This window comes from Pelodiscus sinensis, chromosome 15, assembly GCF_052426305.1.
Source record: "Pelodiscus sinensis isolate ZL-2025 chromosome 15, ASM5242630v1, whole genome shotgun sequence".
Lineage (NCBI taxonomy): Eukaryota > Metazoa > Chordata > Testudines > Trionychidae > Pelodiscus > Pelodiscus sinensis.
Genome location: NC_143066.1, coordinates 16,442,723 through 16,469,108, shown reverse-complemented (window position 1 = coordinate 16,469,108; position 26,386 = coordinate 16,442,723). Strand labels below are relative to the sequence as shown.

Genomic DNA, 26,386 nt, shown 5'->3' with positions numbered 1-26,386 from the left:
CCATCTGGAGAAGTGAAAAAACAAATTGACAGAGCCAAAAAAGTACCCAGACATGAGCTACTTCAAGACGGACTCAAAAGAGAAAATAATAGAACTCTTCTTATTACCTATAGTCCACAACTCAGACCCCTCCAGCGCATTATACACAATCTGCAACGCATCTTAGAAAATGATCCCTCACTCTCAGAAGCCTTAGGAGAAAAGCCTATTCTTGCTTACAGAGAACCCCCCAACCTGAAACGAATTCTTTCTGGTAACCATGCCATACAACCATATCATAAGCCTCCAGGAACCCAGCTCTGCAACCAAAAATGATGCCAACTCTGCCCACATATCTATACTGGCAAATTCATCACTGGAACCAACAACATAAGCTACCAAATTAAAAGGTCATTTGACTACACATCCAGTAATTTGATCTATGCCATCAAATGCCATCAATGCCCCACTGCTATATATATTGGACAAACTGGACAGTCTTTGCGGGAAAGCATCAATGGACACAAATCAGATATACGTAAAGGAAACATACAGAAACCTATTGGGGAACACTTCAATCTTCCAAATCACTGTTTAAAAGATCTTCAAGTAGCTGTCTTTGTCACAAATCAGTGCTACTAGCCAGATCCATAGAGAAGCATTGCAATTAAAATACATTGGCAAATTCAATGGGGGCACTAGCAACTTAACAGCCGTTGAAGGTGCAAACAGCTCTACTACTTTTCAGGAAGGATACTATCTATTGACTTTGATTCTTATTTGCTTTAACTACCCAATTTTCAGATACTTACTGATTCCCTCTAGCTTCCTGTCTTTCACCCCCCCCCCCCTTCCTTTTTTCCCCTCTCCCCTCTCCTTCCCATCTCTTATTTATTTTGGGTGTGCGCATCCTACACTCATAACTCCGGTCATCTGAAGAAGTGGGCTGTGCCCATGAAAGCTCATGATACCATCTACTTGTTTTGTTAGTTTATAAAGTGCTACCAGTCCATTGTTGTTGTTTTTTCTGTAACAGACTAACTCCGCTACCCCCTGAAGCATTTAGAAGTCAGCTTGCTTTTTAGAGGTTTATCTTGTTTAATGGGTTTCTTTTTGTAGACAGGAACACTGAAACCATCTTCCTATTTCTCTCTAGCCACATCCATTATGCTATGAATGTAAGTTTTTAATTTGACTGTGGAATGTGATCTCCTTGCCTGTGCCAAAGGACAGGGAAATCTCCCTTTGTTGGCTCACTTTCATCTTGAGGTGCCTCACAGAAGGGGACATGGAAACAAGTCAGAAAACAGTGCCAGGCTGTTTCATTCAGGCATCAAAATATTTCTTTTGGCAAAAAATAATTGGAGTCTTTAGAGGAATGATACTTAGTGATTACCTACATTTGTTTGCTGATGGGAATTATTTTGCTGCATAGTTGTACCTATTAACATAAAAAGAAATACATTACAGAATTTGGAAAAGGAATTTTCCTCTTGTTCAAGTTACTTTGTGTTTTGCACATAAAATCTGATAGTTACTTTTGCTGATACAGTAATTTGTAAATCTTGTTGTTTTGACTTTTTAGCTTAGGAAAAAGCTGATTTGCAATGAACTCCAAGGTCTTTCAGATAGTGTTGAGCTGGAACTTGGCAGGTTTTTTCCAGATCAAGTAAATTCTTTGGTAACTGAACATACCCTTCTGAACAACCACTTGTGTATCACTATCAGACACCTGAACTTTTACTCTCCAGAAGTTCAACTTTTACATTTCTAAACCCTTGCCTCAGTGCTCTTGTGGCTTGGTTTCGGGTTGCCCACTGGAAGGCTGGCTCTGGAACACTGTTCTCGTGTTCTGTACCGAACAAGTGACCACAGCAAGAACAGCCTTAAGCTAAAGGCTGGACGGGTCCAGGCCATGGGCAAGTTTCTAGGCGAGTCCCGAGCCCACGCGTGGTGGCGGGGGAGACAGAGCAGGGTTCCACGTGGCTGGGGCGCTCGTTCCCAACTGCAGGGGGAGCCCCCGACCGGGCTGCCAAGGGGCAGTGCAGGGTCCATCGCTGGGCGGGGCCGCTCATTATCTGCCGGAGCCCGCCCCCGTCCCAGCTGCGAGGCGGGGGAGGCGAGCGCCAGGTCGGAAAGAGGGGCGGGGGCGAGGAGCGGCCTGTCCGGGTGCAGCTTTGTCTCCGCCACGCCAGTCGCCAGAAACTCGGGCCGGGAGCGCAGTGAGCCCAGCTCAGCCCGGGCAGCAGGCGGCCCGTCCCCGCGGGAGGTAAGAGCAGCGCGGCGCTGCCCCCCTCGGATCCGCGCGCCGGGCAGGGGCGCTCCTGGGGTCTCGCGCAGAGGGGGGAGTCCGGCGCCGCTTGCCCCGCCCCCCAGCGCGGGCCCGCGGAGACCCCGGGACACGGCGCCCCGTGGTGCCACGTGGGGGGGCCGGCCAGAGGCTTCCCCTCCGGAGCGGCCCCGCGTGACACGCCCAGGCCCCCTGGCCACGTTACCAGCCGCGGGGTGGCGGCTCCGGAGAATCGGGGTGAACAGCGCGGCCCGGCGACTCAGATACGGGAGCGGTAAGTGGGCCGGGACGCGGCCCCCAGCCCAGCCCCTCGGACCCTTCGTGCTGCCCGCTCGCACAGGCGGGTCGGGCGGACTTTCCTCTCGGTGCCTTCCAGGCGCAGGCTGGAGCGAGCTGCCTGGGGTTTGTCCGCTCTTCGGAGGGACTCTTAAGCGAAACCAGCATTTCAGTATGTGCAGCAATCCCCTCCCCGCGGGCGCGAGGTGCCGTTCCTGTCACCTTGGGAGTGACTCGGCCGCTTTTCCTCATCTTCCTGTTTGTTTGCGCTGGAGCTGGAATCCTCTGGTTTGGGCTAATTGTTTTAATGCTGAGCTACTAAATCAGTTCACAACTTGTTAAGGTTTAGTTTGAAAACGTTTAATGTCAACAAGTGACACTGAAATGGGCTTCTCTGGAGGCTTGTCTGCTCTGAGAGTAACTATTCCTATGGAGCTAATTGGGCTCAATTATTCAGTCTGAAATTTACACCCTAGTTAGTCTATTCTGAACTAACTTCCTTGTGCAGGCAATCCTTAAAACTGGTACTGGAACACCACAGTGTACACAAGGTAAAGCAGGAAAGTTGACACAAAAGCATAAGTTCCTGAGTGTAAACTTTCATTTAGAAGCGTGGTGTGGTGAACGATGACTTTTCTGAATGAGAGTAGCCACATAGGAGTCAATAATGTGCTTTAAATTCAGACCTTTAGTTAATTTTTGCTTTTCTGAGAATCCATATGTAGTCATGCCCAATGAGAAACAAATGTCATAGCTTCAGCACCTAAGCAATTATTAAAAATATTTATTCTCCTGGCAAATCCCAAAGTTTTGTGGACTCTTGGCAGGTAGGATGCCACCTAGGTCTGTCTCTAGCTAGGTTTTGTGGGTGGTCTGGCTGACTATTAAAATTAGTAGCTTACAAAAATCTCAAATGATCTGCAGCCAAGACCACAAGTCCTGTCAGAATATAATTTTTTTTTTTTGTTCAAGCTGTTCTTAAACTTTGGCCTTTCCAGAAGGCCTAGTTAAAACAAAAGGAAAAACTATGCATAACTTTAAAGACTAACAAGATGGTTTAATGGGTGATGAGCTTTTGTGGACCAGAGTCACTTTTCTGAGGACTCTGTTAAACCATCTTGTTAGTCTTTAAAGTTCTGCATAGTTTTTCCTTTTTGTTTTAGCAAGATCAGATTAACACGGCTGCCTCTCTATTACTATAAGGCCTAGTAGCATCTTTCGTTTAAAATGACACTACCACAGTTTTAAGACAGTTTAAGTACAAAATACTTAAAAAAATCAAGGGTGAACATTGATCATTTTCTAAAAAACTTTTTGTTGGTGAAGTTCTGTTGAAGCTGGAATATAATTCCCATTACTTCAGTTATAAAACAATTTTTTAGGACCTCCTATTTCAAAGTTGTGATCTTCTTCTGGAACACACTTGGAGCTTTTATTCTTCAATAAACTTTTGGGGAATCTGCAATTGTTCAGTTTTCAAAACTGCTATAAAAACTAGGAAAATAATAAACTAGAAAAAAATCTTATTGTTAAGGCAACCAAGAAGTTGCTCTGGACAAATATGTTTATTTACTTTTAGCCATACGCTTACAAATTCTGGGTGCTGTGGCACTTGCTGTAGTGAAACTTGTCTCCATTTTCTCAGAGCAATTGTCTCATGCTTTGCTGTGTGGCTGGAGCACGCACACAATTAGCCATCTGCACTTTTCAAAGAATAGTATGGGCTCATTAGTGAAGAAGAGCCAGAGTAGTTTTGGTATATTTTACTACGCAAATGGTAGTCAGATCATATGAGAAGATTAAGCAGGAGGGAAAGACAATCACTTTTCTTCTGGGAGCCAGATTTGAGATCTACTGCGTATTGGACAAATTGGCTTAGAAGAAAAATTTCTTGTTTTTCCTAGATCATTCTCTTCTGGGTTCTCACTCACCAAGGGAGAGGGTTGTTTTTTTTTTTTTTTTTTTTTTTTTTAAAGGTGGTTGTCCTAGGAAATCTATATGGGTGCTCAGTATGCATTGCCAGCAGCCTCATTTTTATGGGCTTAGTAATACTGACTGTTCCTGACAGAGGTGGCAACCCTGCCCTCAAGTGTGCAGCTAAGTTATTTTTTCTTTGTCCATCAAAGCAGTGTGTACTCAGGCTTTAGGTACAGGGTAATGGAAAATATATACAGTAACAGATGTCATAGTTTTAATTTGTCTCTTAAAAGATGATACCTTAGGAAGGTGCGCTACTGTGGACAGCTTTGGCTTTTCCTCTAACAACACGATATGTATATGGAGATTATACCCTTCCCAGTGTTGATGTTTTCATACGTCTGTTGTGAGAATTTGTGTGTTGACTGTGGCAAAAGCTGATAAGACTTGATGTTTGACCATATCTTTTACCACAGAGAAGTGACAAAAACAAAATAGCTTAAATCAACTACAAAAACAAAGCATACTTGTAAAACAAAATAAAGAGAAAGTGAAACCAGTGAAAGATGATATACGGTTAGTAACTACAAGGTGCTCTGTAGAATTACACGCATATGCAAGAAAATGCTCACCTGCTACTAAAGTACACCGCTATGACTAGATGAAATGTGGCAGCTATTGTAACAGAGCTACCAATTCCAAATAGTTTAGGCATAAGAAATGAGGAATACTCTTTTCAGGTATAGCCGGGGTGGGCAGTGCTTTTGGTGTTGGGAGGGGAAGAAGGATTACTCCAAGAATTTGGTATGTGATCAAGAACTGTATTCCTCCAGAATATTAATTGAGGTGGTGTGGGCTCTAGGATGGAGTTTAGGTACAGAAGGGAGCTTGGGATAGGGATGCTGGGTGAAAGAAGGGATTGTGACCTGGGCAGGAGATTGGGGTGGCATGGTCTGGGTGGGGGTATGGGTTCAGGAGAAGATTCTGAATTGGAGAAGGGGTGCAGGGTCTGGGAGGGATCTATGATCTGGGGCAGGGGTGCAGGAGGGGATGCATGGATTTGGGTTGTGACATGAAGCAGGGAATAGGGGTGCAGAGTCTGGGAGGGGATATGGGTACAGGAGCAGAGGCTGCAGAGAGTTTAGGTTATGTGGGGTAGGGATGCAGGAAGAGGGGCAGGCAGATGGTTAGGGGACATGAGAGATTGTGGTGCTAAAGGTAAGCTCTGGCCAGGAGGTACTTACCTAGGCAGATCCCTGCCAGCAGTTCCCTCAGGCAAGCTCCCTGCCTTTCATACTCTTGCATGCCACTCAGCAGCTGGCTGCAGGGGCTATATGCTGCTCTGAGTGCTGCAATCCCCGAGGGCAGGAAGGGAGTACTTACTGCACTGCCTGTCCTGCAAACAGGTAGCCCCCATTGGCCACAAACTGGCCAGTGTGAGCTGTGAGATTGTGCATTTCTGTTTCAGATGCAGAATTTTGCACAATACAGGTACTAATAAAGGCTTTCTTCCAGTGGTCTAAACATCCCTTCTTATCCCATAGTAATCAGGAATCCTAGAGCATTTTAGTTAGAAGCTCAAGAATTCTACTGTCACTGTACTGTAAAAATAGCAGTGATTGGTGACTGCTGGTAAAGGTACAGTAAACATGCAGCTTTTCATTTTAATCACCCGGGGAACTTCACCACAGAAACAAGAAGAGAACACTCTGCCAGGGTTTGTACAGGTTTGGAGCCATTTCTACAGATGTTGCACTGCCTTAGCTATGTTCCTGTAGCATGGATGAAGACTAGCAATAGGATGGGGTTTCAGTCACTGTAGGAGCTCTGCCTTTTGGAGTAATGGTAGCTAGGTTGAGGGAAGCATTCTTCTGTTGACCTGCTTGCATCTATGTTTGAGTTATGCTGCCATAGCACTCATGTAAATTGTTTATGCTCCTGATCATATTAGTTATACTGACCTGAGTTGTAAAAACTCAATACTTACGTATATTGGCCTGGAAGCTCGCTACCTTCGCTTCAGGCGGGATATGAAAGCAGGCTCATTTCTGCCATGATACCCTACTACAGCCATGCTGCTATTTAATCAACTCAATTCTCCCAATTGCCTACAAAACACATGTGGGAGTGTCTGATTGCCTTGGCTCCTTTGCTTGTCTCTTTTTTTATTTATTTTTTTTTTTTCTATTAATCTTTGGACTGCAAGCTCTGTGGAGTAAGAACCATGCTGTCTTTTAATCATTTTTGATATTACCACCACCCAATATTGTAACCAACTGTACCTGGAGTTTTATCTACTAGAGTTTGGTACATGTGACATTTCTAAGATAAGACACTACTGAAAACTTCTCCTTGGAGTAAATACAAAGAATCTTAAGCTTTTTCTCTCACTTCATTATTGAAATGAGAAAACTGACTGGTGGGGTATGTTGGTATGTCCTCATCTTTCCACTGCTGCAGTTTGGTATGTTGTCCCCTATAACTAAGTTGAGGGAGCAAACTTGTGACGGGCAGTTGTAGAATTTCTGTTAAACATTGTGATTTTTGTTGAACTCTCCCACTGGAGCAAGTAGGAATATTTACAGAATTTTTTAACTTCGGACGTGGATGGAGTTCCATAATTGCCAGATAGATTTGCATGACAAGCCATTGGCATACATTGCATTATTTGAGAGCTTCCCTAACATAAGCCAAATATTTAGGCATGAGATGCCTTTTTATTTGCTGAACCCTTTCTACGTTGTGACAAGTAATGTTTAGACAACTTTAACTTATTGAGAAGATCTGGCTTGAGATGAGTGTGTAGACATAAGGAAAATACTAAAGAAATATTTGAAATTCCTCCTGAATCCAACCCCAGAAGCTTGAAGAAAGCAAATTGTTTTTGTTTAAAACAAAACATTTCCATAAAATAGTTGTTCCCATTTTATACTTCAGTCTGCAAACTCAGTCCAACTTCAAGAGCCTCATGCTAGGATAGTTTTGGATCCTACAAATCTCCAAATTTCTGGGAAATTGGGAGGATTTGCCACCTGTGTCATGCCAACTGCTGAAAGGACCTTTTTTCATGAGACACACTATACATAAAAATGAGGACCTTGTTGCTTGCTATGAAAGATGCCAGTGTCAAAGGATGTTTTTATTATTTGTTGGCTAAGTTCCAATTTGGGTAATTATATTTCTCTTTTACTCTTAATTCAATTGAAATAGCATCTTTGCTCTGTCTGCAACTTGAATGCTGATATACAGTGAAACTGAATTCCATGATCTGTATAGATCACTTTGCCATGTGTGAATCCTGTGAGATTTCATGATGAAGTTCTTTTGAGTCTGATTTTAAAGAACTACTTAAAAAGTAACTCGTGGATGAAGAGCATTAACCTAGAGATGTTAAATTTAGATTAATCAACTAATTGAAGAGTCAATGTAACTTGCATCAACTATTGGATTAGTCAGTAAGGGTGCCTCTGCCTTTGAAATGTAGCAAGAACCAGCAGGGAGCAAGGCCAGCCTGGGACTCAAGCAGTCCCCAGCTGACCCCATACTCCCAGCTCTGCTTTGCTTTTGAAATGTACAAGATTTCCTTTCACCCTGGCTCTTGTACATTTCAAAAGCAGGGAGCGTGGGGCCAGCAGAGGACTGCTTGAGTCCCCCCGCTGGCCATGCTCCCTGCAGTGCTCTTGCCTTTGAAATGTAGCAAGAAGTGCCACCAGTTCCCCACTGTGCTCCTGCCCCTTCTCCCCACGGAGACGGTGCTGGGAGGAAAAGGCTCTTAAGCCCCCTCACTCCTATCCTCCCCGCCCCCGCACCCTGTCTCTGATAGGCAGCAAGGTAGGGGGAGAAGCAACTAGTCAAGTCACTAACTGAGTACCTGATAAGCAGGGCTCGACAAATAAAACCCGGAAGAGCCGGGTTCGGGCGATCTGCGCATGCACAGATCACTGGACAGCGCAGCTGGCGAGCGGGGCTTGCCGTGGTTTGGTGAGTCCTGCTGGTAAGCATGTGCTTACATCGCTTACGTCCCTAGTTTGAACTGATGATAGAATCTAGTAGATCACTTTAAAATTGGAAGCTTATTCTTCTTGTGGTGCAGGATGTGACACTTGCTAACACTGATACAGAACACTAATGCTTCCCGGATTTCATTGCTTGTGAAAGGGTGGCTTTTCAAAATATCTACTGAGAAGCCACCTGCCTTAGCTGTCTCAGAGCACATGACAAAACCTTAGCCTGTTTTGTATTTTGGAACTGGAGTTTTAATATGAAGGCACTTGAATCTTGCTCAGGAAAATGTGAGCCTCAAAAGCTAAATCCAGTATCATTTAGAGTAGAGCTACTCAACGCATGGCCCATTTGTTTGCAGCCTGTGGGTGGGATCCTTTGAACATGGCCTCCACTGGGAACACACTCCACAATAGCAGTGCATCTCCCAGTCAGCATGAGCACTGCAAGATGCAAGCAGGAGGGTGGGCTGGAACAGATGGTTATAGGGTGTCTGCATTTCTAGCCCCCAGGGAGGGAGGTGCCAGGATCATGGGGGCACTGCGGGAAGTGCTGGCTGCTTAGCCTTGTGGGCAGAGCTTGAGAGGTGCTGACTGGTTCACGCTGGCCACGTTTGAGTCTGGCGCTGCGGTTTAAGGCTTAATCTTTGTACTCATGCCCGTCAGTGTGAAAGAAACTATTTGCATGTATATGCAACCACACTTGAGTATGCAGCCCTTGGCATGTGCTGAGAGTATCATCATGCCCGTGGGGTCTTCAAAAGTTGAATAGCCCTGATTTAGAATATTAGGCGTATCTGTCTTAGAGCTCCTTGCTTGTAACTGGTTGAATTTGCAGTTGTGTTCATTTAAATCAGTTCACATGTATTTTCTCTTGTGAAATATTAGAAAGTCAGGTCCTATTGTGAAACAGTATTTTTTTGCAGCATCCTTGTACTGACACAATTTCCTCTGTCCTATTTCCTTCCTAGTGTAAGTGGCTAACAGATGGCACAGCTTCCAGATTATCAAAGTCAATTTGCTCTGCCCTGGTACAGGTTAATCTGGTAGGCATTAAACTTGTTGTAGCTGGGCACTGGCAATGGACTTTCTGACTGTACTACTGGGGTTTTGGGGGGAGAGAACCTCCGGCCCATGGACTGCATTTGTTCCAACCCATGGGCTACGTCTACACTGGCCCCTTCTTCGGAAGGGGCATGCTAATTTTGAACTTGGGAATAGGGAAATCCGCGGGGGATATTTAAATATCCCCCGCGGGATTTAAATACTACTTTGAAGTAGGAATAAGAGATCCTCCGGAAAAGGGCTTTATTCCGGAGGATCGCGCCAGTCTAGATGCTTTTTTCCGGCTTTTCCCCAAGCCGGAAAAAAAGCGGTGGCCATTTTTATTTAAATCCCGCGGGGGATATTTAAATCCCCTGCGGATTTCCCTATCCCCAAGTTCAAAATTAGCATGCCCCTTCGAGGAAGGGGCCAGTGTAGACGTAGCCATGGTGTGGAGATTTGCTGCTGGTTGGAAGCCCTGAGCATTGGCACCCACCCACCACCTCAGGGATGGAATTACGGCACAGGTTTGTCATGCTGCTGGAGGAAGCTAGGTTGGCTCCTGGTCCATCTGCATCCTTGGATCAGGGTGCACCCTTCTCCTGCAGCTCCCATTGGCCAGGAGCCCTGTTGAGTGAGAGCTTCCTGACATAAGCAGCACCAGCCAGAGCTGGTGCTCCTCATCCCACACATGCACCTGAACTCCTAGTGCTAGCTCTAAGTGCCCTCCTATAGCCTGCACCCCCATCTGGAAATTCTGGCCAGGATCAGAACCCTCTCTTGGGTCTCCCTTCCAGACTCCGCAACTCTATCTGCACCCCCCTCCCCTTTCCCAAGGTCAGAATACCTTACTGCTGCTTAACCTTCCAGAGCCTACCTCCACCTCCTCCCCAAGCCACTAGCCCACTCCAAACTCCTTAGCCCCAGTCCAGAATCCCTTCCCACACCCTGATCCCCTAATTTCTGGCCCCACTCTGGAGTGCAGGGGAAGTCCTAAGCATCTGGCCTCCTCAGGACTATGTGTAGCCCATGACTGATTTTTGTTGTGGGTCAGTATCCCCTGACAGAAAAAAGGTTCCTCACCCCTCCTGTACAGTCAGTGCTATCAGCTTTGCCTATGTTGTGAGTAAGTGAGGGGGTGGTGCCTGGAACAACGAGGCTGTCTCGGTTCCACCATAGAGTTTCCCCACACCAGGAAAATTCTTATCTGGCCAGATCAGGCTACTCTCCATCCCACTGTGCAGCATGTGTGATTCCTAACCAAATGTCAGGAGAGCTGGGCCCAGTAAATCTAAAGGCTGGATATTCCTACTACTCCAGATGTATCCCAGTACAACTCAAGACTTAACTGTTGAAGTAAATTAACTTACATCAGTGTCAGTGAAAGTAGACTCAGGCCCAGAGTGCTCATTCTACTTCCTCTGCCCAGTTTGTTTTGACGTTGACATTCTTGACCTCCAGTTTACAAAGAGATTATCTTCACTGTTTATGACTCCTGTGGGGGAATTCTATGTGAGCTAGTTCTGACTCATCCACCATGCCTTTGTTTCCTTCTGGTGAAGTTCACCTGGCCACAGCTGTCGTTTCCAGCCAGTTAGGACTTCCTGGCCAGGTGCATGTGTTTAAACCTTCCAATACTGTTCTTGTGGTATGTTCCCCTCACCCCCATCCCATAGTAGGAAACATACCCCCCCCCCAAACTCCCTCTCCAAAACAACCCCTCCCACAAGTTCCCTTCCTGAGTAACACATGTACAATGGTCTGCATGGGCCAGATTCTTTTACAACATTGTGTCCTCAAGTTTGTGTGATACAGCAAGATGGATATTCACTAGGAGTCCAGGTCTTTGAGTTACCCTTTTAATGGAACAAATATAACTTTTAAGCAATCCACACTACAGGGGTCTGGGAATTAAAATATAAGGAGCTTTTTTAAAATCTAATGAACAAAATATCTTTTCAACTTGTAAAATCAGGAATCTTAAAATACAGGCAGAACCACTGAATTTCAGGATGGTTGAGCCATATTGAATAAAGAACAGTGGACTGTATAGGACCGTTGGCATTAATGGATTTCCAAATGCAAAAGGTTTTTCCCCTAAGGAAGTACTTATTTTGCAAGATCTGGAAAAGAAGCATTTTGTGTTCAGACATGAAGGTTCGAAGTAACCATCGTGATCAACTAGTTTGGTCTCCTGCTTTTGCGTTAGTGCAAGGATCTTAAACAGATCGGAAGGTATCAGGCAGATCTCTGAGGTGCCTGTTGCTGTTATCTTGCATTGCTAGATCTTTTCCCTCCCAAATGGTATGTAGGTCACAACCTTATGCACATGCCTCATTTTATTTTTTTGTCACTTGTTTTGTGAACTGGCATGTTTTCAAGCATTCTTCTTAATATACACAGTCTAACTGATTTCTCTTGAGCTGCAGGTACCCAGGCTGCACATAGTGTTTCAAAGCAGCAGACCCAAAGGTCTGTCCTGGGCTCCACATGGTGCTGCTGCTTTGAAGCACCCCTTTCTCCCCCTCCCTCCCTTGCTGCCACTTTCTGATAGAGGGAGCAACTAGTCGACTAGTGTGGTGACCATCGAATAAGCATTTGCTTATTGGATAGTCGATTTGTCATTCACATCGGTATTATGTATTTTTAATATACATTACAAAAATCTTCATAGAAACCATTTTTTAGTTTGGCTTGCAAACACGGTACGGGAGAGTGTCTAATGCTAACCATTGTGTTGAATTAGTACAAAAGCAGGAAATGTTTTGTATGCAAATACTGTAACTAGTTGCTGTTTAAAGTAAAAATCTTAACCACCCTAACAGATAAATAAGTCATTTTTAAGTTTGCTTCAATTTTAATATTGGTAATATAGGAAAAGATGTTTAAAATATAAATATTGCTGTAATGGGACACCATGTTTAGCCATTTATTTGTTCATTAACCTGTATTTTAAAAAAGTCCCAATAAATGTCTCAAATTTATCCTTTTTCGAGTGCTTGAATTTGTTACTTATACTGTGTCTGCTGTGTAACTGTTTAAATACATACCAACTAAAACTAGACTCTGGGAAACCAGACCAACCAACAATTATGGATTAAAGGTTAAGTCAATGACTCAGTTTTTCCTTTTTACTTCTGACCTGTTCCTCCTAGTCCAGTCACTTTTGGTTGCTAATACAATCAATATTTGCGCTTAAGCACTTCCTGATTCCTTTGGTCTCCTTTTTGCTTTTGGCTCCCCACAGTGCACCACTGGGCTGCTTAGTGAAGCCAAGGCCTCAGGCTAATGTTAGAATTAGCTGGCCATATTGTGTTGTAGGGGTGGCCATGGATTACAGCAGAGCCATTGTTTATGGTACTGCCTCGTTTAATGGGGAAAAGAATCCTAACTACTCAAGTCATGGTAGTTCCTATGCTGCTGAAACAATCTATTTTGCATATCACTTCCTTCCCATGTGACTGTTCTCTTTGCTTTGTCTCCACTAGGATTTTACAAGGCAGAAGCTAGTTCTAATTAGCAACTTTAAAAACCTCCCACATCTTTTCTTAATCAAGATAAATGCATGTAGTGTTACAAAAATTATGTGATAAGACCTGTCTCCCCACTTCAATGAGGATTCAGAGGTCTTTTTAATAGTTAATCTAACACAATTGAAAAATATTTGTTTGTGTATTTATCTCCACATACCTTGCTGAGATTCACCATTGAGCACAGGCACCTTTGAGCCGAGTCAAGTTTTACCTTGAGTGACTTTTTGTATCTGTCGTACGTACATCCTTACTGAACTGGATCTGATGGAAATGCTGAAATCTGGATTTCAGCAATAAATCCTTACATACTACGTTATGGCTTTTTTGGGGATAACTTTTTAATGTCTCTAATAGCTAGACAAATAGATTGTCTAACCAGGTGTCTCTTATTTCCGTGAGGCATGGCCAGCACCACTTCCTGCTTGTTATGGTCAGTAGTTTCAGGTTAGGATGTGAATTTGGACTTTCGGTTTATAGTTTGGGAACTTGTTGGAGGTTCTGGGATAGCATGAACTCAAGCCTCCAACCTGAAACTACCTCCTAATTTATTGGGGAGAAGAATCCTAACTACTCAGGATTTGTTTAGCTTGAAATTTTCAAACTATTCTCACCCACAGATGTGTCATCACTAGGCTTGAGTATGATTGTGAAAAACTTTCACAATCAATCATAATATGTTTCATTTTTGCCATGGGAGAGGAGTATCTGTGCGTCACTCCCTGGAATAGAACTTGGCATTCAGCTGTCTTTATTTAAGGTAACAGCTAGTTGGAATGAGTATCCGTCTTAGTTTGAGTGGAGCTGCTCACCAGTGTGATTTAACAGCCTTGCCTGCCCCTCAGTTCAGTGACTTTTATGCTTTACATAGGAACAAATCTGTAGTGGGAGGCTGTCTGGGTGGAAATGCTAAAAGGGATGCTGCCTCCTCCCCATAAACAATCTTTTTCCCTCTCTAAAAGACAGAGATCTGGGCCTGTAGGAATATGGGCAGGGCAAGGGAGGAGGCACAGCACTGAGTAGTTATGATTCCAAAGGTACCCCAGCTTCTCTTGTTAATTGTGGGTGGTTTTTATGCTGCCCTATTGACACTCCACAGAGCACTCCCTGATTCATCCCCACCAAATAACACAGCATTCTCGACTGCAGTGAATCTGTAGCCACTATGATTGGGGTGGGGAGATGTGCAGATTACTTTGGAAGGCCGGAGACTAGAGTCTTTGGCCCTGGCCTCCACCTCAGGGTTCTGCGGATTGGCAGCTGAGAAGGGATAGCCTGCACAACGGAGCTATTTTGTGCCACTGCTTTAAGGACATAATGTGTATAAAACCTATTAAAGTGAAAGGGAAATGCCTGCGCATCAGCATGAAAGCAGCTCCAGCCTTACAACTAGTCTGCGTCTTACCATTAAGGTACTTCTGTACATTCTGCTTTTGGACCGTTTAATGTTGCTAATTTGCATACACAGCTTAAAAATAACTGAGGGGCACTGTGCTTAACTGATACTGTTCTACTGCCTCCTTTATCCTCTGCCAATTGCCCATTTTATTGTCTTCCCCACCACTTTTGCTATCTGCGTTGTATGGAGAGAGCATTTTGAGAGGACTCAGAGGCAGGACTGGCTTCCCACATGCACTGCCTTCTCTTCTTTCCCTCCCTTCCCCCCCCCCCCCCATAAACATGTAACTACTGAAAATTTCAACAGTTAATTTTTGTGTAGACATGTAACATCCCTAGTGCCTCCTGGTAATGGCTGCGTTCCACCCTCACCTCCCAATTTTAGTCTTCCTGCAGGGCATTATTTAAAATGCAGACTATGTATCCTCTTTCTGCAGGTTGTGCGCCATTTTCACGTATACACCTGATTTTTCAAATTCTTCCCTTTCCTTTGTACTTCCCTCTTGAACTCATAATCATCTGCAAAAAGAACCATCAAGGTGTTACTACTCTAGATGTTTTGTTCAAGAAGTACTTATACTCCATCAGGGCCAATAGCTTTTTTATTTTTCCATGTTGCTCAATGTTTCTGCAGCGTCCCCTCCCAGGACTGGTGTTATCAGACCCTAGCTTGGTTTTGTGATGGGTTCAGTTACAAGAGATCTTCTAGATCCTATTACTTGGTATTCTGTTCATACCACTGAGGCTGCCTACTTCCTCCTCTAGAGCACCCACCTCCAAGATTCCCATTAAGCTACGCAACTGTGTTTTTGCCTAAAAAGTCTAATACAGGCATTCAGGCTGCCGCACACAGAGTTGCTGTAGCCACCTGTTGCCTCTTCCTCCAGCCACAGCAGGATCTTTAGGGGCTTCAACCCAGAGCTCTGGGCTGTAGTCTTTAAAGCCTCTGTGTTCTGGGCCAGTACTTTCAGGTGGGAGGAGAGGTGCACTGCTTTCTCTCCCTCCTCAGCTGAACTGCATGCGGAGAACCCTTGCACTGACCCCCCCAGGGACTGCAGAAACATGCCAGCCACCTCCAGGAGCACAACCAATCACAGGGATAATTACTGCAGACATAACAAGTTAGGCATTTTAGAACTCAAAGAATTAAGCAGGAGGCTTCCAAGGGACAGTTCAAAGGGAAGAGAATAGGAACAGTATGACTGTGGGGGGAGGGGCAACTGAAGTGGCAGCACTTGAGAGCTTCCTCGCCAAACCAGTCAGGATCACTTGTCAGAGGCTCAAAGATCTACCGGTAGATCCCGATCTACTGGTTGGTGATTGTATTACTGGCTTTCCACATATGCTATAGTGTAAGGAGAACGTTGGTCAATTGCAAGATTTTGAGATATGTATAAGCTGCTAAATTTCTAAGTTGCAGCTACCTACCATACTACGGGTATATTATACCACATGTTGTAAAATGTCTGGATGCAGTTTACCACATTGATTTGAAACTGAGCATGCTTTTACTGACGTGAGGCCATGTGATCTGATAAACAGCAGTAATAAAGTCATGTCTATCTTCCATCGAGTGATGCAAGTAGAAATAATTTCTTTCTGGTATTGCACTCATGGGAGGGACACAAAGGCAAGCACATGACATCCCCATGTAACCTTCCATGTAACTCCTCTTCATCACCTATCCCAGGGCCCCCACGATTCTCTGTTCCCCTCTGGTACTTCCTTTTCTTGTCTAAAATTTTACAACTGCATCTGTTTAATGGATGTAATTATAAAATGATCCTTCAGGCCCCATCTGCTACCTGTACTTCCGGAGTCACTGAGAATCCAGCAGCATACCCCACTGAAAACTTCTGAAATGAAGGAAAGAGGATCACTCCACTTTCCTTTAACATACTTTCAGGGCCTCCCTTACATCCAAACAAAGCTTCTCACAGTTTGCTTTAAGTTTTGCTCTTTGCTAGGCACAGGCATAGGAGGGGCAATCAAAGTCAGCCTGGTAGAACATGCATGAGAGCTGTCTCTGCGCAGATAAGCACTTGATCAGAATCACATTAATAGAATCTGATCTCTTGGGGTCACATCCTGTTCCCATTGAAACCAAAAGGAATTTTACTATTGAGTTAAATGGGAACAGGTTTTGGTTTTTGGAGAGGAAACATAGCCTAGGCTATGTTGCTTATACCTGTGATATAGGCTGCTCACTCATGTGATAAAGTGATTTCCTTGCAGTGAACAGTGAGGCTAGAATAGTCTCTGTATCATAGCCAACTCATGAGTCCATTTGCAAAGGATCAAGGAAATTGAGATCTTCAGTGGACTGAGATCTTCAGTCTGCTGACAAATGCTTCCATTTGTGTATGTTCATAGTGGAGAGCTGGAGCAGGAAAAAGGCCAGAGCAATGAAGAAGTGAAATAGCAGTGTTTTCAGGCCAGGACCTTCTAGCTCCTGTTAAGTGCTAAGTAAAAGGAAATCTCACTGTGAAAAATGTTTAGAATCACCTGGGAAATTGAGCTAAGAATTCCTTAATGGGCCATGCAGCTTGACTTATCCCTCCGTGGCAGGAGACTCCAGTCTGTTACAGACAAAGAGCCAAAATAGTGGTGGATACAGCGCAAAGAACCGAGGGACGGGGGGGATGGGCAGGGGAGGACAGGAGTTGTTGAGCAAAAAAAGGGGGGGGGAGCGAGACGCTGCCCTTTTAAGTAAATAGCAGGCATTGCCCTTTTAATGGTGACCATTTTGAAGGATGCTCGGGATGCTGCGGTTCTCTTTCACACAGCTGCCCCTTGAAGAGGTGCGGGAGCCAAAATTTTTTCTTAGAAGAGCTGCGGGTTGGCCACCCCTGCTCCACGGTCTAGCTAAATACGGGCCTTACCGCAGGAGCAAACGTAATGAACATAGGGTACGTCTATAGTGCACGCTTATACACTGCAGGGAAGCCTCACAATTAGTCCAAGGCAGGCTTCCCTAATGTAGACATGCTAGCTCGATTTAGAGGCCCACTGGGGAGGAATAACTTAGGGTATGTCTACACTACAGCGCTAATTCGAACTAACTTAATTAGTTAATTCAGCTGCACTTGCCGCAGGCTGCCATCTGGGGGGGGTCAATTAGGGGGCTGTCAGGATCCAGGAGACACTGCAGGAGAGCTTCCACCTTGAGGACCCCCCCAGAGCCACCCCAGTCCTCCCCATCGGGGGCTCGTACCCCATTCCTCCCTCACCTCCTTCCACTTACCCCTCCCTAGCTCCCCTTCCTGATGCAAAAAATAAAGGATACGTGTGTTCAAAAATAGAAACTCTTTATTTAACAAAACTCGGGATGGGGGGGGGATTAACCTCTGGGGAGACTGGGAAAAGGAGATGGGAGAGGGGAAGAGAGAGGGTGGGAGAGGGGAGGGGGAAACCTGGGAGGAGGGAGCTGCAAGAAGGAAGCCAGGGGAAGAAGGAGGAGTGGAAGTATAAAACTATGGTACGCCATATCTTCAGTACTGTGTACAGATGTGGTAGCCTCACCTCAAAAGAGATGTTTTGGTCTTGGAAAGGGTTCAGAAAAGGGCAACTACAATGATTAGGGGTTTGGAACAGGTCCCATATGAAGAGATGCTAAAAAGACTGAGGTTTTTTTTCAGCTTAGAAAAGAGGAAACTGAGGGGGGATATGATAGAGGTCTATAAAATCATGAGTGGTGTGGAGAGGGTGCATAAAGAAAAGTTCTTCATTAGTTCCCATAATAGAAGGACTAGAGGACACCAAAGGAAAGGAATGGGTAGCAGGCTTCAAACTAGTAACAGAAAGTTCTTCTTCACAAAGCAAATAGTCAACCTGTGGAACTCCTTGCCACAGGAGGCTGTTAAGGCTAGAACTATATCAGAGTTTAAAGAGAAGTTAAATAAAGTCATGGAGGTTGGGTCCATGGAGTGCTATTAGCCAGGGGGTAGGAACGGTGTCCCTGGCCTCTGTTTGCGGAAGGCTGGAGATGGATGGCACGAGACAAATGGCTTGGTTATTGTCTTCAGTCCATCCCCTCAGGGGTAGTTGGTATTGGCCACTGTTGGCAGACAGGCTACAGGGCTAGATGGACCTTTGGTCTGACCCAGTACGGCCATTCTTATGTTCTAAGCTCAGGGTCGGAGGTCTCACTGGACCACCTTGATTTTCATGCAAACCTGCTCCTGGGTTCGCATGTGGCCTTTGGTGACCAGGCTGACAGCTATCCTGCCCTAGACAGCCACTTTCCTGTGCCTAGTGCGGAGGTCATGGATGTTGGTGGCCTTCCCCCCAAACCTGGATGAGGTCCACGATCTCCACACTAGACCAGGCGGGTGCCCGCGTCTTGCGGCCCTGGGCAGACTCCTGGGAGCCACCGGCCTGGTCCTGGGCAGAGGCGGAGGGCTGGGTGGCAGCGGGTGGATGGCTCATGCCGTGCAGCAGCACAAGCATCGTGGCCAGTTTGTGGCCCTTTAAGGGCTCTGTGGGTAGAAGAGTTTCCCTGGTTTGACCCAGAGTGGCCACCAGGGCAAGCTGGGAAGGTCTAGCCTCCCACTATTTCGAATTAAGTGGCTACACAGCCCTTAATTCGAACTAGGCATTAGTCCTCGTAGAATGAGGTTTACCTAGTTGGAATTAAGAGCTCCGCTAGTTTGAATTAAGTTCGAACTAGCGGTTTGTATGTGTAGCGCCTATGAAAGTTAATTCCAACTAACGGCTGTTAGTTCGAATTAACTTTGTAGTGTAGACATGCCCTTGTGAGGGGCTATATCAAAATGGCACGTGCGATGCTCCACTGCTGCTTTATTTCAAAATAGCTATTTTTGAATAGGCGTTATTCCTTGTACATAGAAGTTTACACATTTTGGAATAAGCTGTCCTTTATTTTGAAGTTTCAAAGTAACTGAATGACTGTGTAGACGCTCACATTATTTCGAAATAATGGTGCAGTGTAGATGCATCTCTAGCTAATATTCACCTTGGTACCTGAAGTAATGTACATACATGCATAGAAATAGTATAATTATAAATACTAGCAATTTCACATGCATATTCCCGAAAGAGATTGTGAAAAATCACACCATGTACCTGAGATGCTGTGTGCCAGCACCAGTGTGCATGTCTTCTCCCTCCACCCCCTCAAGTTTTATTATCTGTGTGACAGATGGAGGCAGAGCTATGGTGCTGTTTAGCCTAACAGGGCAAGGTTACTTAGATGTGCAGGTATGAGTGGGCCATTAGTCAAGGCATACTGGCTGCCACGCATTCAGGTTAGTGGGCTTCAGTGTTCCTTTGCAGTTAACTTTTTAATGTTCAAAAACCTGGTGTGTGCTTAGATGGTTTAAAACCGTGGTTCCCAAACTTTTTGGCATCACGCCCCCCTTTTTGATTTTTGAAAAACCCTCAAGCTCCTCCCACCCAAAGAGTAGCAAAACTTTGTGGGGGGGGGGGGGGGAGGAAAAAAGGAATGGAACAGGGCAGCAAAACTTGATATGGGGGGGGGGGAGGCTGGGTTGTCTCATGCTCCCCCTTCCCCCAGAATTTCTTCATGCCCCCCAGTTTTGGAACCCATGGTTTAAAACATAATACAGGTTTTTTGGTTTGCAAATCTGTGAACTTTTTCCTCTGTTTTTATTTCTTATTCATAATATGGGAGGGTACCCTCTCTGCACTTTGCTCACGAGGTTATAGCGCTCTTCTGAACACCAGTTTAAAAATTCCTTTCAGTTGGTGTAGACTGATTCTTTTCTCTTAGAAGGCATGTAATAGTAATATTTTTCAGGTACGGGCTGATTAACACAAAATTCAGGCTGTTACTTTCTTCAAATTACATGGAAAATATAGTTGACTCTCTTCTAGTACAGTGATTAAATGGATATTTGTAGATCAACATGCTTAATTACTCATTTCCCCTCAGATAGTACTAGAAAATTTACCTGATGTTGCTTGGGTCCTTAGCTCAATTGTTTTCTTCATTTTAAATCATTGCTCTAGGGGAGGGGGCAGAGTGGGAATGAGGGGTTGAGTATGCATGTTACCCTGGGGAGAGAGGACTAGCCCAGCGTGCTCTCGCTGTAGCAGCTTGTGGCTAGGTGAAAAGTGCTTCTTCGTGGCTGCTGCTGCTCCAGTGGGCACACCCTAGGGAAAGAGTATGGTTTATAGTCTGGGCCGCTTCAGAGCCAAGACCAAAATAACGCTGGTGGTAGAACTCAATATGCTGATAATGCCCAAATCAGTGCCACCCCAAAAGATAGGCTCCAAGCAATCGTTGACATTTTGGCCATGGCCTTATGCAGGTTGGGACTGACTCTCCATGCATTAAAGACCAAGGTTCTCTTTCAGCCAACACCCACAATACTGTTATCCGAACCAGCAGTCACTGCAGGTAACCAAGTGCTGAAGCATATCAGCAGCTTCCCTTATCTCGGGATAAGGGTTATCCCAAGAAACATTGCTGAATGGAGCTGAAGCCTGGACTCCCTATAGGTGAGACATTAAAGATCTGGAGAAATTCCGCCAAAAGTATCTGAGGAGAATATTGGGCATCACATGGCCGGACAGACTGACTACTGTTAGTGTCCTCGCTGAGGCTGATTCTTGCAGCATTGAGGCAATAGTCGCCAATAGGCAGCTATCATGGTCTGTTCACATGGTCAGGATGCCTGACACACAGGATGCCTAAACAGATTTTCTACACTCAACTGAGGACCAGCGTCTAAGGGGAAATCTCCCTTGATTTGCGGGATCCCAGAAAGAGATGGTTTATGAGAAGCAATCGCATTCTAGGCAGATCCTATTTTCCTGGCACAACCAAACCCTGGTACCCTGACTTGCTTTTTGTTACAAAAGGAAGTTGTATACCTAATTTGGTGGTCCAAACAGATGGAAGTCTCAAATCTATAGTAGATTCAGTCTGTTTATGGAATGTGAGTTAGGTGAAACAAGGTTTACCAGAGCGGTCCACAAAGGCTTCCCTTGTCAACCGCAGTGCGTCTAGACTGTCCTGCCGTGCTGGATCAGCTGATCATTGGCACAGCGCGGCAGCAATGTTTATTTTAATGAAGCGGGGATTATTTAAATCCTCGCTTCTTTGCCTATGCCAAATAAACTATTTTACATGGCTCCGTCGACGGAGCCATGTAGTCTAGACATAGCCCATATATATGACTTCAGTTCTATTTAAAAATTGCTCTATCCTACATTGCATTATGGTATTGTACTCCGCACATTGTTTCGGGAGTCACTTCCATTCCTATAAAAGAAACTGATTCTTTGAAATACAGAGTCCCATTGTCTCCAGTGAGATTGATTAAAAGGTTTGCAGGATTAAGTTGTAGATTCATAAATTATTCTTGATGAAATTGACCATACCTGAGCTGTAGGATCAGGAGTTTCATTTGAATAAAGGTGGGCAGATGTGTGAAATATGTTCCTCATCTTAGCAAAGATCTTTACAGATTCCAGAGGCAGCTGACTTAAGGCCTTCTGTGTCTGGCATTATAATACAACAAATAATCTAGTAGCACCTTAAAGACTAACAAAACATGTAGATGGTATCATGAGGATCCTGTCATCTGAAGAAGTGGGTTGTGCCCATGAAAGCTCATGTTACCATCTACATCAGTGGTCTCCAACCTTTTTACACCCAAGATCACTTTTTAAATGACAGACCAAGCCAAGATCTACCGCTCTGCCCCTTCCTTGAAGCTCAGCGAGGGTGCACCACACTCCACATGGGCTGGCGCAGAGGGGAAGCTGCCTGGCCAGCTGGCTGTGGCCTTCAGCCCGGAGGAGGCTGAACTACGCTCCAGCTGATTGGGCGGCTTCCCCTCTGCGCCTGCCCACGTGGAGCTTGGTGCACCCTGGCTGAGCGCCATGGCCAGCTGGCTGGGAAGTCGATTCTCTTTGCTCCCGCCCGACTGCCCTGCGCTCAGCCGGGAAAGCTTGCTCCAGCACAGCTGGAGCCTGATGCAGCCTCCCTGGACTGAGTGCAGGGCAGCCAGGCTGTAGGGAAGAGAAGCAGCTGCCCAGCCAGCTGGCCATGGCGCTCAGCCAGCGTGCACCAAGCTCCACGTGGGCAGGCGCAGAGGAGAAGCCGCCGATCAGCTGGAGCACGGGGCAGCCTCTTTCAGCTGAAAGCCATAGTCAGCTGGTTGGGGTGTTTCTGCCCTCCCGACCTCCCAGCTCCCATAATTCCTCACAGCTACTCACCTGTGGTGTTGCTCGGTGAGTAGCTGCTCCTCAAACGAGGAAATCTAATGTAAATGTACTGCGCAGGTGTGCAGCTCAGAGAGGGCTCAAGAGCTACTCTTAGAACCCCTGAGATCTACCGGTAGATCACGATCTACTGGTTGGTGACCACGGATCTACATGTTTTGTTAGTCTTTAAGGTGCTACTAGACTATTTGTTGTGTTTAAGTTTTTCTTGTTACTGACTAACTCTGCTACCCTGCTGAAGCTTTTGGCATTATAATCTGTCACCCACAAAACTGGAAAATGAGGCATTTGCTGGTCCAATTCAAGTTAACAAAATGCATGTTAGACTAGTTTGGCTGCAAAGAAAAATTCTGTACACGTTTAGGACACCTGGTTTTGCATTGTCTAGCTGCCGAACTGGGCTGACATCAGAATCCAGATATCATCTGATCAGTGCAAGCAGAGGCATTCTTCTAATGTTTGGGACTTGATGTGATGCAGTATGAACATGGATAATTCAGACCAATAGAGAAAAACCGAATAAAAACCACTGTATAAATCACCTTAATTCCCTGCACTCCTCCCCTCTTGATTGAGTCCTGACCAACACAACACAGTCATGTGAATAAAGCCTTTGTTGTTTTGCATATGTGTTCCACAGTTAAAGCCGTATAAAGAATGAATATCCTCCCTAGTGCTGTTTTGTTTAAGGAGAAGTGCCCAGCCCCATTCTTGCCTCCCCCCAAAAGGGAAGGCCAGCTCTTTCCGGTTCCTCGCATTCACTAACATTTCTTGCTGGCATAGCATCATGGTACATGGCTTCCTGCTTGCACACCTGCTTCTAAGTCAAGCTTCATGAATAAACTCCAAGAAACATATGCCTATTTTGAGGCACTGAGATTGTGGGCTTTTTTTTTATGATCTGTCCTTTCAGTCTTGATTGATATTTACTACCAGGGAATTCATTTTTGTCACCATAAGCAAGAATTCAAAATGGCATTGGTTTAACTAAAGGTGTGTGGTGTTTTATTGACTGACTTAAGGCAATGTCTACACTGCCATTTTACTGCGCTGCAACTTTTTGGCTCAGCGATGTGAAAAACACACTCTCCCTGAGTGCAGCAAGTAAAGTGCCAGTGTAAACAGACTCCTGGCACTGGGAGCCCTGTTCCTTGTTTATGTGGTTTACATAGCTCTCTCCCAGTGCAGTGGCATGTTGTAAGTGTAGATTTAACATGCTGCTTAGCTGTTCTTGTTTTACAGAGGCAATTGTGTGTGGACACTTGTTTAACTTGAGCCCGGTTGCTACAAGCTAGGCTTGAATGCAGTTTAATGCTCAGTCAGGGTTTTTCATTTTTTTCCGCATTTTTCATCTAAACCAATGCAACTTTTGAACTTTAAGCCAACTTTGAATATAGGCAAAGCCCCTGAAAGACTCAAGCAGACGAAGCAGTGTCCAGTAATGGAGAACAATAAACAGAATAAAAACATAATACTTAAATGTCATTGGCACTTATCTACTAAAGGCTTACTTAGTCATGAAGAGCTGTTTCTGAGACACTCCATATATGAACGCTCTTATTCTGGAATAAACTGGCCTTATTTGTGATTAAGGGTTTTTTCAGGCATGAATTGGTGTTTTTCCCCTCTCTCCGAAAAGATTTTGTATGCTGTTTTTAGATAAGGAGCTTCCTCTCCAAAATATAAATAACTCTTAAAATGTTGTTCTAATTCAGCAAGATTATGTAGGACCTGATTTTTAACATGCCTTGGCTTTATTTTTGAACAGCGGTTAATTAAAACCTCTCTCCTATTTCTCCCATGCACCTCAACTACCTTCATCTTCACTTCTCACAATCCTGCTTCCATTTCCACTTCCGGAGTAGTTGCTCAAGGCCTTGCTGACCTTTAACAGAAAAGGGAAAAAATAAAAAGATCTTCCCATGTTATGGCCTGGAATGCCCATGCACTGCCTAAGCCAGGGGTCAGCAATCTTTTTAAAGCAGAGCCCAACTACATCAAAATTCAGAACAAGTGGTCAACAGAGAGCTGTATAAGAATACTCATTTGCATGACTGAAAATATATAACATGCTATTGATGATTGACATGATTAATAGCATAAATGAAATGTACACTCAGGCTTTATTTAATGGGACTTCTGCTGCTGCATCTTTTCACACATTTTTTTGATATTTACATCATAACTGGTCAAATCCAACTTCATGCATACATTTAGGCTACATCTACATTGGCAGTTTCTTCTGCAAGAACTCTTTTGCGGAAGAGTTCTTGTGCAAAAACTCTTCCACAAGAGAGCATCTACACTGCCATATGCTTTTGCACAAGAGCATCCATGGCAGTGTAGACACTCTTCCGCAAGAAAGCTCTGATGGCCATTTTAACCATAGGGGCTGCTTGCGCAAGAAATTCATGTTGCCTGTCTACACTGGCCTCTTCTGGAAGAACTCTTGCATAAGAGGGCTTATTCCTTGTGGGGAGAGGAATAACTCTTCCGGAAGAAGCCCTGTTTTACAATGCTAGATTGTAAATTTACTTCTGGAAGAATGCTTGTGCAGTGTAGACAACTGGCAAATTTTTGTGGAAGAACAGCTGTTCTTCTGCAAGAAGCTGCCAGTGTAGATGTAGCTTTAGGTTGTCTTCTATCAATCTTACGCCAGGGGACGGGTGATGTGGGGGTGCAGGACTCTGCAAGTGTGGGGTATGAGAGGCTCAAGGCAGGGGAGCGTTCAGGTGTGTATGATGGGCTCAGGCTTGGTGTGGAGTGTTTGTTCAGGAGTGTTATGACGCTGTGGCCAGATGGGGGCTGGGCCCCAATTGGAGGCTTGTTGGCTGGACTTAACATTCATTTTTAAATAAAGTATGTGCAACACAAAAGGTTTTAACGTTGACTTGATTTATGGCTGGCGTGGGGAACCTTTTTTGGGTCGGGGCCCACTGACCCACAGAAAAATCAGTCGGGGACCACACGAGTGAGAAGGGGGGGGGGAACCCTCCAGAACACCCCAACTGAAACACCTCACTCCCCTGGTGCTCCAGCCCCATAGAGTGGATTTTGTGAGCCTCTCTCCCTCCTCCACCCCGCCCCAGGTTCTGGGGTGGGGCAAAAAATGAGGGGTGTGGGGGGGGAGAGAGAAACAGGATTGCCAGTGAATGGGATAGGGATGGGAGTGCAAAATCTGGGTCGGAGGAGATGGGATGTAGGAGGGCGTGAAGGTGCGAGCTCTGGCTTGGGGGCAGGAGCAGGCTGGAGAGAGGTTGCCTGGCAAGGGGGCAGGAGTGGCCAGGGGGTTCCTGGGCAGAGGGTGGGGAGCATTCTGGCCAGGTGTGTTTTGGCCCGCAGGTGTCTGGTGGAGGTAGGGTGAGGAGACACTTTTTTCACACTGCATGGCAGGCAGGCCTCCTGCTGCTGTTGTTCCACGAGGGATTCACAAGGGAAGCCTCCAGAGAAGTGTTTTCCCATTGCTTGTTTCCTGCATGCAGAGGGATGGAAAAGAGCAGCACACAGACACTTTTTGTTCCGCTTGTTCCCTGAACATTGGGTCAGAGGGGGAGGCTCGGGGTTTTGCCCCCCCCCCCACATCTGCAAGAAGCTGGCGTTCCAATTTTGCAGAGGACCATAAGACTCTAGCACCAGCACTGACTCCTTGCTGTGGGGAGAGCAAGGGGAGGCTCCAGAAGAGCGATATCTAGCTCTCCCTAGTGAGCCATATTTGGCTCACGAGCCTTAGGTTGCCA

At 45.3% G+C, this 26,386-nt stretch overlaps 1 protein-coding gene across 2 annotated transcripts in view; it reads left to right on the top strand.

Annotated features, from left to right (window-relative positions):
- The first annotated feature begins 2,047 nt into the window (after positions 1-2,047).
- LITAF (lipopolysaccharide induced TNF factor) overlaps positions 2,048-26,386 on the top strand; it is a 30,776-nt gene continuing 6,437 nt past the window's right edge. Inside the window, exon 1 of one of the 2 annotated variants that reach the window (XM_075899322.2) lies at positions 2,048-2,248. The gene's annotated coding sequence lies outside the window, so the exon portion shown is untranslated. Of the gene's footprint in view, positions 2,249-2,338; positions 2,544-26,386 lie in introns of those variants that run through there. The other variant, XM_006128499.4, reaches the window with a different exon arrangement.